Source organism: Panthera leo, chromosome E2, assembly GCF_018350215.1.
Source record: "Panthera leo isolate Ple1 chromosome E2, P.leo_Ple1_pat1.1, whole genome shotgun sequence".
Classification (NCBI taxonomy): Eukaryota; Metazoa; Chordata; class Mammalia; order Carnivora; family Felidae; genus Panthera; species Panthera leo.
The window spans coordinates 25,994,119-26,007,391 of NC_056693.1; the positions used below are offsets into that span (position 1 = coordinate 25,994,119).

The 13,273-nt window shown below is 38.6% G+C and overlaps 1 pseudogene; it reads left to right on the forward strand.

Moving 5' to 3' along the window:
* Positions 1–2,774: 2,774 nt before the first annotated feature.
* On the forward strand, positions 2,775–4,195 carry LOC122208596 (annotated as a pseudogene).
* Positions 4,196–13,273: the final 9,078 nt, after the last annotated feature.

The window sequence follows — 13,273 nt, forward strand, 5'->3', positions numbered from 1 at the left end:
GGTTTCATTCCACTTTCTTCCCTTTTATACTTATAACTCCCTTCTCCAACAATGAGAAAACTGGCTCCCATTACCATCCATCTATTTCAATCTATTTAATTCTTGGAGCAACCCTCCTATATATAGCCAGTCTCCAATCATCATGACTGTCCCATGCACAGATGCCCTTTCACCCTACTTGGGCTTTGGCATCTTACACTGACTAATACCTCTTGTATCTCCATTACATGTATCCTTCTGACCCTGCTCAGGTTCCAACATCCTGCATTGGCTGCTGCTACCATCACCCCTCAATACACAGTTTTCTTCTTCATCTTTCCTGGACCTGACACCCTACCCCATGGTTGCCATCTTTACCCAGCTAGAGTTCTAAAACTCCATACTGTCTTACACAGTTGTCTTCTTCATCCCACTTGCTGCCCTACACCCTATCCATCTTACCTTACATGCACCTATTTACCATGTATGGATAAATTCTTCACTCTTCCCAGGCTTCGACACATTGCATTGGGTCATCACCGCCACTGCCTCCATGCATAGACTCTGGTATCCCATCCCATGTTGCAGGGATGTTATCCTCTTGATATTTTTGACACTTCACAGTGGGCTACTCCGCAATCCACACAGACTTACTCTGCTTGGAACCACCTGCTGACTTTTGGACTGAATTTTTCAGGAAAGGAAGCAAGGAATAAAGGAAGCTAGAGTTATTTTCTGTTCATAGCTAATAATGATTTTTCATTTACAGAATATATATAATAAATTTTCTCTTTTTAAATGACTTTATTAAGAGCAGTTTTAGACTCACAGCAAAATTAAGTGGAAGGTACACAGATTTCCCATATATACCCTGCCCCACTACACATAACCACCCCTAATATTAAAATCCTTTGATGTAATAGTATATTTGTTATAATCAATGAACCTACATTAGCACATTATCACCCAAAGTTCATAGTTTATGTGAGAGCTTTTTATTGGTGTTGTACATTCCTTGGGCTTTGACAAACGTAAAATCACATGTATTCACCACTATAGTATCATCCAGAATAATTTTGCTTCCCTAGAAATCCTCTGTGTTCCATTTGCGCATCCCTCCCTTTCCCCCAACCCCTGGCAACCACTGATCTTTTTACTGTCTCTATAGTTTTGCCTTTTTCAGGGTACCATATAGTTGGAATCATACACTATGTAGCTTTCCAGATTGGTTTCTTTCACTTAATAATATGAATTGAAGTTTCCTCAATATCTTTTCATGGCTTCATAAGATCACTTCTTTTTAGCACTGAATAATATTCAATTTTTTGAATGTACCAGTTTATTTATTCATTCACCTACTAAAGGACATCTTTCTCGCTTCCAAATATAGGCAATCATGAATAAATCTGCTATAAACATCCATGTGCAGGTTGTTATGTAAACATACATTTTCAAGTAATTTGTGTAAATACCAAAGAACTTGATTGCTGGATCTTATGGAAAGTGTATGTTTAGTAGTATAGGAGACTTCCAAAATGTCTTCCAAAGTGGCTGTACCATTTTGCTTTCCTACCAACAAAGAATGAGAGTTCCTGTTGATCCACATCTTCACCAGTATTTGTTGTCATCAGTGTTCTAGATTTGGCTATTCTGACAGGTGTATGGTGGAATTTCATTGTTTTAATTTGAATTTCCCTAATGACATATGATGTGGGGCATCTTTTCCTATGCTTACCTGCATCTGTGTATTTTATTTGGTGAGGTATTTCTTTGGGTCTGTTTCCCATTATTTAATTGAGCACATTTTCTTATCATTGAGTTTTGAAAAATTCTTTATATTTTGACTAACAGGTATTTATAATCCTTTTGCAAATATTTTCTTCCATTCTGTGGCTTATATTCTCATTCTCCTTGACATTGTCTTTTGCAGAGCAGAAGTTTTTAATTATAATGAAATCCAGCTTATTATTTGTTTCTTTCACAGATTGTGCATTGGTGTTGTACCTAAAAAGTCATTGCCAAAGCCAAAGTCATCTAGATTAGGAGAAAACTATGTTATCCTCTAGAAGTTTTGTAGTTTTGAATCTTGCATTTAGGTATATGATCCATTTCGAATTAATTTTTGTGAAGGATGTAAGGTCTGTGTTTAGATTCAGTTCTTTGTATGTGAAGGTCCAGTTGTTCCAGCACCATTTGTTGAAAAGACCATCTTTTCTCCAATGCCTTTATACCTTTGTCAAAGATTAGTTAACAATATGTATATGAGTCTATTTCTGGACTCTCCATTCTGTTCCATTGATCTATTTGTCTATTTTTTCACTAATACCACACTGTCTTGATTATGTAGCCTTATAGTAAGTCTTGAGGTCAAGTAGTATCAGTTTTCTGACTTTGTTCTTCTCCTTCAATATTGGGTTGGATATTTTTCTTTCATTTTGTTTTTGTCTTTCCATATAGAAAGAATCAGTTTGTTGATATCCAAAAACTGGTGGGGTTTTTATCGGGATTGTATTGACTCTATGGTTCAAGTTGGGAAGAACTGACACCTTGGCAATATCTTCTTATCCATGAACATGGAATATCTCTCCATTGATTTAGTTCTTTGAGTTCTTCTATCAGAGTTTGTAGTTTCTTTGTATATATCTTGCACATATTTTGTTAGATTTATCTTTAAATATGTTATTTGAGGGGGATGGGACACAGCGGGAGGTGGTGTGGGCAAGTGTCCTCCTTTTATGCGAGTGCTGGTGGCTTGGCAAGAAACTGAGGCCTGGAGTTTGAATAATTCATTCAAGGTTACCAAGTTGATAGAATGACAAGAACAGAATCACCAGCACTGGCTGAAGATTTCTTTCAGTAGAAGAGGTACCTTAACATGAGGAATCTTAAAGTTTTGACATGCACAGATGTTGAGCAGGGGTCAAATTTTTTCCTTGAGTTTTAAAATGCCCAGCCTAAAGAGTTTGAGAAGGAAATTTGTAATCAGGTGAATGTAGTATTAAAAGATGCAGAAGGTATCTTGGAAGATTTGCAATAACATAGAGGAGGTGGCCATGAAATGCGAGATGCAATCCAGCATCCAGCAGATGAGAAGGCTTGAGGTGCAGTTGTTCCACTAGTATGCAAATTAAAGAAATTTGGGGGCCCCTGGGTGGCTCAGTCGGTTGAGCATCCAACTTCGGCTAAGGTCATGATCTCGCGGTCTGTGAGTTCGAGCCCCGCATCGGGCTCTGTGCTGACAGTTCAGAGCCTGGAGCCTGTTTCAGATTCTGTGTCTCCTGCTCTCTCTTGCCCCTCCCCTGCTCATGCTGTGTCTCTCTCTGTCAAAAATAAACATTAAAAAAATTTTTTAAAGAAATTTTATGAATTTTCTTAGAGGTTAGAAGAAGCACTAAGAGATCTTCTGGGAGCCTTGACAAGTACCCCATACTCTTCCACGCAGCATCTAGAGCGAGAGCAAGCTCTTGCTAAACAGTTTGCGGAGACTCTTCACACTCCAGTTGGACAAACTCAAGATGACAAATCCCTCCATACAGAATGATTTCTGTATTATAGAAGAACATTGAGTCTTATGAGGATTAATAATGGTGCAGCAAAAGGAGAAAATGAAGTAAATAATAAATTGGCAAATCGACTGTCTTTGTTTTATGCTGGGGCAGTCCCAATGCTGAAAACCTTAAGTGATGCCACAACAAAATTTGTATCAGAAAATAAAAATTTACCAAAGAAAATACCATAGACTGTCTAAGCACCACGGCTAGTGTATGCAGAGTCACGCTCGAAACACCGGAATACAGAAGCAGATTTACAAACAAAGAGACGGTGTCATTCTGCTTGAGGGTAATGGTGGGTGTCATAATACTCTATGACGCGTACAATTTAGTGGGAGCATTTGCCAAAACTTCAAAAATTGATATGAAAGGTTGTATCAAAGTTCTTAAGGACCAATATCCCAATAGTGTAGAAAGTCTTCTAAATGCTCTCAGGTAAACAACAAAACATTTGAATGACGAGACTATCTTCAAGCAAATCGGATCCATGCGCAATAGCAGCTCTGGGGCAGGCGCCTGCTGTGGATAGAAGACAGTATTCTGCAGTGGCTGAGAATGCACTGGTACCAGAATGGCTGGTATTTAATATTGCTTTTCCTTCAAGGCAAAATTGCTTATTCTGCTATTTGAAAATCCTCAGTCATTTTATTTTCTACTGCCACTTTTTTCATGTGCAGCCAAAATGAAAATGTTTAAATTAATTGTGTTGTACAAATGGTACCCAACACAAATGTTTTTTAAATTAATAAGACTTTTGTTTAAATTTTTAAGTTTGCATTTGACTTTTTTTGTAAGGATATATGTTGTATGTTTAAGCTTCATTAACTAATGTTAAAAACTGTGATGTGTAGAATACTAGATATGTATGTTCATATTTAAAGAATAGCTACTGATGATAAAATAAAAATCAGCTTTCATTTTTCTAAAATAAATAAATAAATAAATAAGTTATTTGAGGGAGTGTTAATATAAATGGTAATGTGTAAATTTCTCTTGTTCATTAATAGTATATAGAAAAGTAATTGACTTTCAACATTTTTCAATCTTTAAATATATTTTTCAATATTAACTTTCTATTTTGCAACCTTGCTATAATTACTTATTACTTCTGGGAGAGTTTCTTTTTTGTCAATTAGTTTGGATTTTCTGATCATGTCATCTGTGAGCAAAGAATTTTATTTCTCTCTTCCTAATCAGCATACCTTTTATCTTGTTTTCTTGTTTTCTGTGTTAGGGCTTCCAATATGATCTTGAAAACATGTGGCAAGATGGGACATCCTTGCCTTATTCTTGATTTTAGTGGGAAAGCTTCTATTTCTCATCATTAAATATAATGTTAGCTATAGGTTTTGTAGATGACCTTTATCAAGTTGAGGAAGTTTCTCTCTATTCCTAATTTACCAAGAGTTATTTTTCAAATGATGAATAGGTGCTGGATTTTGTCATGCCTTTTTTTTAATATATTTTTTTAACGTTTTATTTATTTTTGAGACAGGGAGAGACAGAGCATGAACAGGGGAGGGTCAGAGAGAGGGAGACACAGAATCTGAAACAGCTGAAATCTGAGTTGTCAGCACAGAGCCCGACGCGGGGCTCGAACTCACCAACTGCGAGATCATGACCTGAGCAGAAGTCGGCCGCTCAACCAACTGAGCCACCCAGGCACCCCTTGTCATGCTTTTTATACATAATATAATGTGCTATTTCTTCTTTACGCTGTTGATGTGATGGGTTACATTAATTGATTTCCAATGTTGAACCAGGCTTGCATATCCAGGATAAATTCAACTTGGTTGTGGTATGTAATTCTTTTTAACATTGTTGAATCCACTTGGTAATATTTTGTCTAGGATTTTTGCATCTATGTTCATGAGAGATATTGGTCTCTAGTTTTCTTTTTTGTAATATCTTTGTCTGGTTTTGGTATTACCAAATAAATTAGGAAGTATTTCCTCTGTTTCTATCTTCTGGAAGAGATTGTAGAGAATTGGTATAATTTCTTCCTTAAATCTTTGGTAGAATTCACCGATGAACTCTTCTGGGCCTGGTGTATTTTGTATTGGAATATTAATAATTATTGTTTCCACTTCTTTAATAGATATAGGCTATTCAGATTGTATATTTATTCTCATATCAGTTTTGGAAGATTGTGTCTTTCAAGGAAGTGGTCCATTTCATCTAAGGTATTGAATATGTGGGCATAGAATTGTTCATAATATTCTTTTATTATTCTTTTAATGTCCATGAGATCTGTACTGATGCCTCCTCTTTAATTTCTGGTATACATAATTTGTATCTTCTCTTCCTTATTTTTAGTTAGATTGATTTTATTAATATTTCCAAAAACCAGCTTTAGTTTTGTTGATTATTTTCTATTGACTTCTTGTTTTCAATGTCTTTGATTTCTGTTCTAATTTTTATTATTTCTTTTATTCTTCTTGGTTAAGAGCCTTAATTTGCTCTCCTTTTTCTAATTTCCTACAGAAGAAACTTAGATTATTGATTTTTTATCTTTCTTCTTTTCTTTTTATACATTCAATGCTATAATTTCCCTCCAGGTGCTGCTTTTGCTGCATCTCACAAATTTTAATAAGTTATATTTCATTTTCATGTAGTTCAAAATATGTTTAATTTTTTGTGTTATTTATTATGTGTTAATTTCTTATGTGTTATTTAGAATTGTATTGCTTAACCTCCAAGTACTTTTCATTTTTCCAGATATCTCTTTGTTATTGGTTTCTACTTTAATTCTGTTGAGGACTGAGAGCAGACATGGTATGATTTATCTTCTTTTAAATTTGTTAAGCTGTTCTTTATGCCCAGAATGTGGTGTAGTTTGGTTAATTTCCATTTGAACTGGAGAAGAATATGTATTATGCTCTTGTTGAATGAAGTAGTCTATAGATGTCAATTATATCTGGTTGATTGATGGTGTTGTTGAGTCCTACTATCCCCTTACTGATTTTCTACTTGCTGGATCTGTCTGTTTCTGATAGAGGGGTGTTAAAGTCTCCACCTCTAATTATGGATTCATCTTATTTTTTCGGTTCTATCAGTTTTTGCCTCATGCATTTTGATGCTCTGTTGTTAGATGCATGCACATTAAGAATTGTTATGTAATCTTGGAGAATTGATCCTTTATTATTGTGTAATTCCCCTCTTTATGCTTGATAACTTTCTTTATTGTGAGGTCTGCTGTGTCTAAAATTAATATAGATATTCCAGCCTTCTTTCGATTAGTGTTAGCATGGTATATCTTTTTCCATTTACTTTTCATTTATATGTGTCTTTATATTTGAAGTGGGATTCTTATAGACAACATATAATTGGGTATTGTTTTTTGGTTCATTCTGACAATCTCTGTCCATTGTAAAGGAGCAGTTGTAAATAGGTCTTTAATATTGTGGGGGGGAGAGAAAGTAAGTGTTCTGTACTCTTCTGATTTGGTTTCAGTCTTTTGATGAGCTTGTGCCTTTGAACTTGAAACTTTACAAATGCTTCGCAGTCCCTTCTTCCTCCTTAGGTGGGACAAGATGGCTAGAGTGGCCTGGAGTTGAGTATTTCCTTTCCCCCAGGTTGATTGGGCTCTGATAAAACCCCAATAGTTTAGGCTTTGTTAAAATTTTGTTATTGTTTTTTTGTTTTTGTTTTTAGGGTAGACCTTGTTAAAAACAAAACAAAACAAAACAAAGTGGTCCGGCATATTTCAAAATGGTTCTTTTCCTTCTCCCTCTTCTGGGAGCATGAGGACATTTTTTTCCCAATATTTACTGTAAGAACTTCGTTGAGCTCTTAGAGGTAAAACTCACAAAAGTGTGGAGGCCCCCATGACTGGGTCTTCCTGGAGTTTTTAAGAACTTTTCACACTGAGCTCCCAGCAACATGTCAGTTATAGTTCAGGTTTTCCTGACTGGGTCCTGGTTCCCAAGGAAGTTTCTGCTCTAGTAAGCTATGATTTTCTGTATTCGCTATCCGTCTCTCTAACTTTAGGGACTTCAGTTTGCCATGTGACCTCACTTTTCTGACAGATCTAAGGAGTTATTGCTTTTTAAATCTGTTTAGCTTTTTACTTGTTACTGGAGCATAGTAACAATTTTCAAGCTGTCTACATACTAGACCAGAAATGAAAGTCTAAAAGTTCTTTTAAAAATATATTTATTAGGATTAAAAAAATTGACTTCAAGTAAAATGACAACATTATTAAATAATAGTACAATTAATATTCTAATAGCTTTAGTTTGGGAAACGCTTCGTGGTCCATGGTGGATGGGGGCAGAAACAATCTCCTTGTTTACTTTAGCTCTCTAGACTAATAACCACTCCAGGATACACATGCACTTCCCCAACTACAAAAAATACACATGCATGTTCCAGTGACCATCTGTCCCTGAAACAAAACGTGGGCACAGCAGAGAGCCTCTGCCTTGTCAAGCTGTGATTTATGAGCTCCTGTGTTTGGAGGAGCTGCTCAGCCTGGCGGTGCTGACTCAGCACCCCAAGGGCAACCTGTCCTGACATCCTAGCCTCTCCTGGGGAGCACGTGAGGGTATATTACTGTCCAGACCTGGAACCCCAAGAGTGATCTTCTTCTCATGCTTGCCTACTTCATCCCCAGCATTTCCTCTTTTTTCCTCCCTTCTTTGGAGAAGACACCATCCCCTCCCAGCCCATCTCACACAGCTTCCCTACCTCCTCTTAGCCAGTCCAGTATGACGAACCTTGGTTCTCCCTCTACAATTGTGAGGTTTATCTAAGTTCCATATTCAATATCCACTTCTTTTTGGTGCTTCTGCCCACCATATCTCCCCTCACACTTACGAGATTCTGTTCTAGAAGACTAGAAAAAGAGGACCATGAGTCAAAAGACATGGGTGCAAATCCTCAGTCTCTACTAAAAATGTGTGTGTCTGTGTGTGTGTACATGTGTGTGTGGGGAGGCGGGGGGTGAGGGAGGGAGAAATAGAGAAAGAGAGAATACTTGACCAAGACATTAATAGTCCCAAAACTATGTTCTCCAGTGATCCTCTAGAATTGTAGGTTGTCCTGAAACAAACACTCTTTAACCTGTTAATAGCCTTATTTGGCTAATATCCCATTGTGTACTTTTGATGAAGTATAGTTCCTCTGCCCACCTCCTACCATGGAAACAGAGGTGTCCAGTCCTTTCTCTAATTTCCCTCTACCTCCAGTCCTAGCCAAGGGACAGGCAACTTACTGATGTAAGCTCAGTCAGTCAGCTGCTCCTTTCTATATGACCTTGCCAATTGGTAAAAACTAGAGGGACCATCTGGAGGTGTTATCCTTGCCCATGCAATTAGGAGTGTGGGCCAGACAGGTCCTACTGCAGGACCTTGGTTCCCAGTCACCCCCAAGCCTGGTTCTGTGACTTCCCAGTGATTCTTTGAATCCCCAATATCTTTTCATTAAGTTCCATTTTTGTCTAAGAAAGCCAATCTTTTTTTTTTTTTTTTTGCAACTAACTGTCCAGTTGGCACAGCCTCTGCCTGAAAAACAAGAAAAATAATATCTACCTAACAAGGGTTTTGTGATGATTAAATGAGAAAGTATGCCAACACTCCTAGCTTGGTGCCTGGAATATAAAAGCTAAGTTTACAAAAAGCTTAGTATTATTAAGCCCTGAGAGAAGCAATATAGCTCATAGCATCCTCAAAACAAACCCATGAAGACACTACTGTTTTGCCAAGGTGGAAACTGAGACATGAGAAAGGTAACTTTTTAAGGCCACCCTGTTATAAGATGCAGAACTGGGATTTGTTTCCAGGTCTATCTAGTATTAGAAATGTGTATCCACTCTCCGTCCTCATTTCTACATCCTCCTGTCCAATGCAGCTTTGAGGCCTATCAATGTGTGCTTGGAAGTAGAATCTAAGGTAGTTGTAGGAACCATGAATCCAGGACACAGCCCTCAGCGTAAGGTCCCACAGGCACCACCTCTATTAATTTGGAGAGTATCACCTCTGATACACTGAATAGTGCTTTCCTCATTGTCCTTCCTTGAAATATCTCCTGGGGCAAAACTCAGCCCAGGAAGGCAGCCAATTCTACTTTGGGTTCACAGGTTATGAACTTCTTGAAAATGTAACTCAGGTGAGAGCGCACAGGTCACAGTGATTCACAAAGTGTAGATCAACTGGAGCGAGTTCCCTGCAATAGTTTTGAAGGTTGATGGGACATTCCCATGGGAGAGAGCTGGGGAGGAGGAAGGAGTGGGGAAGGGAGGGAATAAAGAAGAGGGTGGGCTCTGTGAGTCTGCAGCCTCTGCAGACCTCACTAACCACAGAAGTCAGCTGGCCTCTGAGATATCCCAGCTCAGTTCTGCAACATCCTTAGGATCCCTCCAGCAGTACCAGGGCCCTGGAAATTCTAGTACTTTTGTGGTATCTGCCTTTGTACTGGCTAGAACTCCTTCAGTTGCAACAGACAACTTAAAACTACCTTTTAAGTGGTGCCTGGGTGGCTCAGGAGGATAAGTATCTGACTCTTGATTTTAAGTCAGGTCATGATCTCATGGTTCATGAGTTTGAGCTCTACATCAGGCTTTGTGCTGACAGTGTGGAGCCTGCTTAGGATTCTCTGTCTCCCTCTCTCTCTGCCCCTCCCTGACTTGCTCTCTCTAAAAAATAATAAACATTAAGAAAATCTTTTAAAAACTACATTATAAAAGATGAATTCACGCTCCCGACAACTAGGCAGGACAAGAGATCAGCTGCCATTAGTCACAACTGGATGTAAATGCTCAAGTTGTGTCATCAAGACTGCTTTTCCCTATAGTTTGGCTTTGCCTTCCTCTGAGGACCTTCTTTCCCCTCAACTCCCCTTAATGGCAAACATAGCCCCCAGCAGCTTCTGGCCCACTTTCTCCAGCTTAGCAGTCACAGTGAAGGAAAGTACTTTTCCTATCATCACCAAAGAAAGTCCTGGGCCTGATTCTTACAAGTCTGATTTGATCAAGTGCAGTTGACTACTGTGGTAAGTGGCATGGACTGCCCTGGTTGTCCATTCCTGGGAAAGAGAGGAGCAGGGTGGGGTCAGTCCTGCCCAGACTGTGGGAACTCCACCTGAGGTAGATGTCCATTACTATTTCTAGCAGTACCTTTCTGCCACTGAAGGAAAAAGAGGACTGGGCTTCTCTCCACTTCCTCTATCTGAAGTCTGCTGGAATTTGGAGGGACAGAGGTGAGCAGAGGATCCATATAAGATTTTACACAGTGGCCCATTTTTTTCTTGTTTTTTAAGTTGAGTTATAATTGACATAAAACATTGTATTAGTTTCAGAGATACAACATAATGATTCAATATTGTATACATTGCAAAATGATCACAATAAATCTAATTAACATCCATCACCATACATACTTGTGGAATTTGTGTGTGTGTAATGAGAACTTCTAAGATTTATTCTCTTAGCAACTTTTAAATATGCAATACAGTATTATTAACCATAGTCACCATGCTGTACATTATATCTTTATGACTTATTTATTTTCCATCTGTAAGTTTGTACCTTTTGATCCCTTCCACCCCCCAAGTGGTTTTTCCCCCCTCTAAATACTCCTTTATTAATTTGTTTATTAATGACATACTATTCTTGTTTTATGGATGTGTTATTCTCACTCTTCTCTGAGGAATTTTCTTCTCCGTGCAGAGGATTTATTTCCTTAGAAATATCTTTTTAAATTTTAATTTTAGTTAACATATAGTGTAATATTAGTTCCAAGTGTACAATATAGTGATTCAACACTTCCTAACAACACCAGGTACTCATCACAAGAAGTGTCCTCCTTAATTCCCATCACCTATTTAAACTACCCCCACCTCCCTTCTGGTAATCATCAGTTTGTTCTCCATATTTAAGAGTCTGGGGTTTTTTTGTTTGTCTTTTTTTTTCTTTGTTTGCTTGGTTTCTTAAATTCCCTATATGGGTGAAGTCATGCAGTATCTGTCTTTCTTTAACTGACTTATTTCACTTAGCATTATACTCTAGCCCCACCCATGTCATTGCACGCAGTGGCTCATTTTTCACTCCAGAAACCTCTCCATGTGTTCTGAGGATCAGGTCTGTCCTTTTTTTTTTTTTTTTTTGTATCTCTTCTCTTTGCCCCCTGTGACTTACACATAATAGATGTGTAGAAAAACTAGAAAAGATGTGTAGAAAAGTAGAAAAACTTGTTGACTTTGATGGTAGAATATTGAGAGAAGAAAGCAAAGGGGGCAGTCCCTACCAAGCAACTTCCAGCCCCTTGTAGCTGGAACAGGGTAGTCACCTCTCTGAGTTCCAAGACAAGACTATTGTCATGGCCACTTTCCCTGCCCAATCCATGTTGTCAGATACCACGAAGGGAGAGTAGCAGGAGACAGAGAAGAGCAGGTGCTGCTCTGTCCAGAGGAACTGAGAACAGAGGTGGTGTACCATTCTGGGAAGTGGTCAAGTCCAAGGCACTGCCTCTCCCCCTCCCCCAACCCGCTGCAAGGCTCTGGGCTATAGAGCTGGCTGCAAATGTTAATTGGGCACAGCTTAACTTTATATGACTGCAATAGTGCTGCTGTAATAATCCATAAAGAGCAGAATGTGCATCAGATGCAAGTTTATTGCGTAAAAGCTGTATCTTAATCATATTAATTGAAGTTTCAGAGCAGATGGGTTTCCTTTTCAAGCCACATTTTATTACATTTCATTAGCATCATGTTAATGGCAGCACAATAGAAGAAACTTCAGACATTAAAACAATTTTCTGATGGCTCAACTACATTTTCTATGTAGTTAACTCAAATGCTAGCCTGGTTAGTCAGGACTTCTCTGCTGGTTGAAATATGCCCTCTTTCTGTATGTCTACAGAAATTCCTGAAACAGAGGAAAAACCCAAGTTATAATATTTGGAATGATTTTTACCAAGTTAATAGTTTTTTTAGCCTCCAAGCCTCCAAAGGATCTTGCTTTAGAGACATGGCTGGTCCTAGGCCTCAAATTTTTCCTTCCTTCCTTCCTTCCTTCCTTCCTTCCTTCCTTCCTTCCTTCCCTGATTATTCCAATATGGATTTGAAGTGATTTATAAAACATACACAATAGGGTAAAAATAAGTAAGATCAGCATAAAGGGATGCTTGAATTCAAATTCTGACCCCATCACTTCTTCATTGTGTGACCTTAGACAAGTGACTTTTCTTTTCTTTTTTTCTTTTTATTTTTTATTTTTGAGAGACAGAAAGAGAGAGAGAGATAAAGAGAGAGAGAGAGCACATAGCTGGTGAGGGGAAGAGGGAAGGAAGGAGAGACAGAATCTCAAGCAGGCTCCACACCCAGTGTGGAACTTGATGCAAGGGCTCCATCTCAAGACTGTGGGGTCATGACCTGAGCTGAAATCAAGAGTCTGATACTCAACTGACTGGGCCATCCAGGTGTCCCATGACTTTGCTTTTCTGAGCCTCAGTTTCCTCCTCTGTAAAATGATGTCAGAGTCTGCTCCTCGTGCAGCTGGTGTGAAGGTGAAATGTAAGGCGCTGGGTGGTCTATGCACCTGGTGTGAGCAGAGGTCAGCTCAGGCAAACACATGAGGTCCAAGTAGGACCCGCTTTGTCTTTAGGGAGGAAAGGGACCACTGGAAGATTGCCAGTAGAACACAGAGGGGACCTTGATCTGACTTATATTGTAAAAGATGTGTCTGGGATGCATGGGTGGCTCAGTTGTTAAGCATCTGACTCTTGGTTTCAGCTCAGGTCATGATC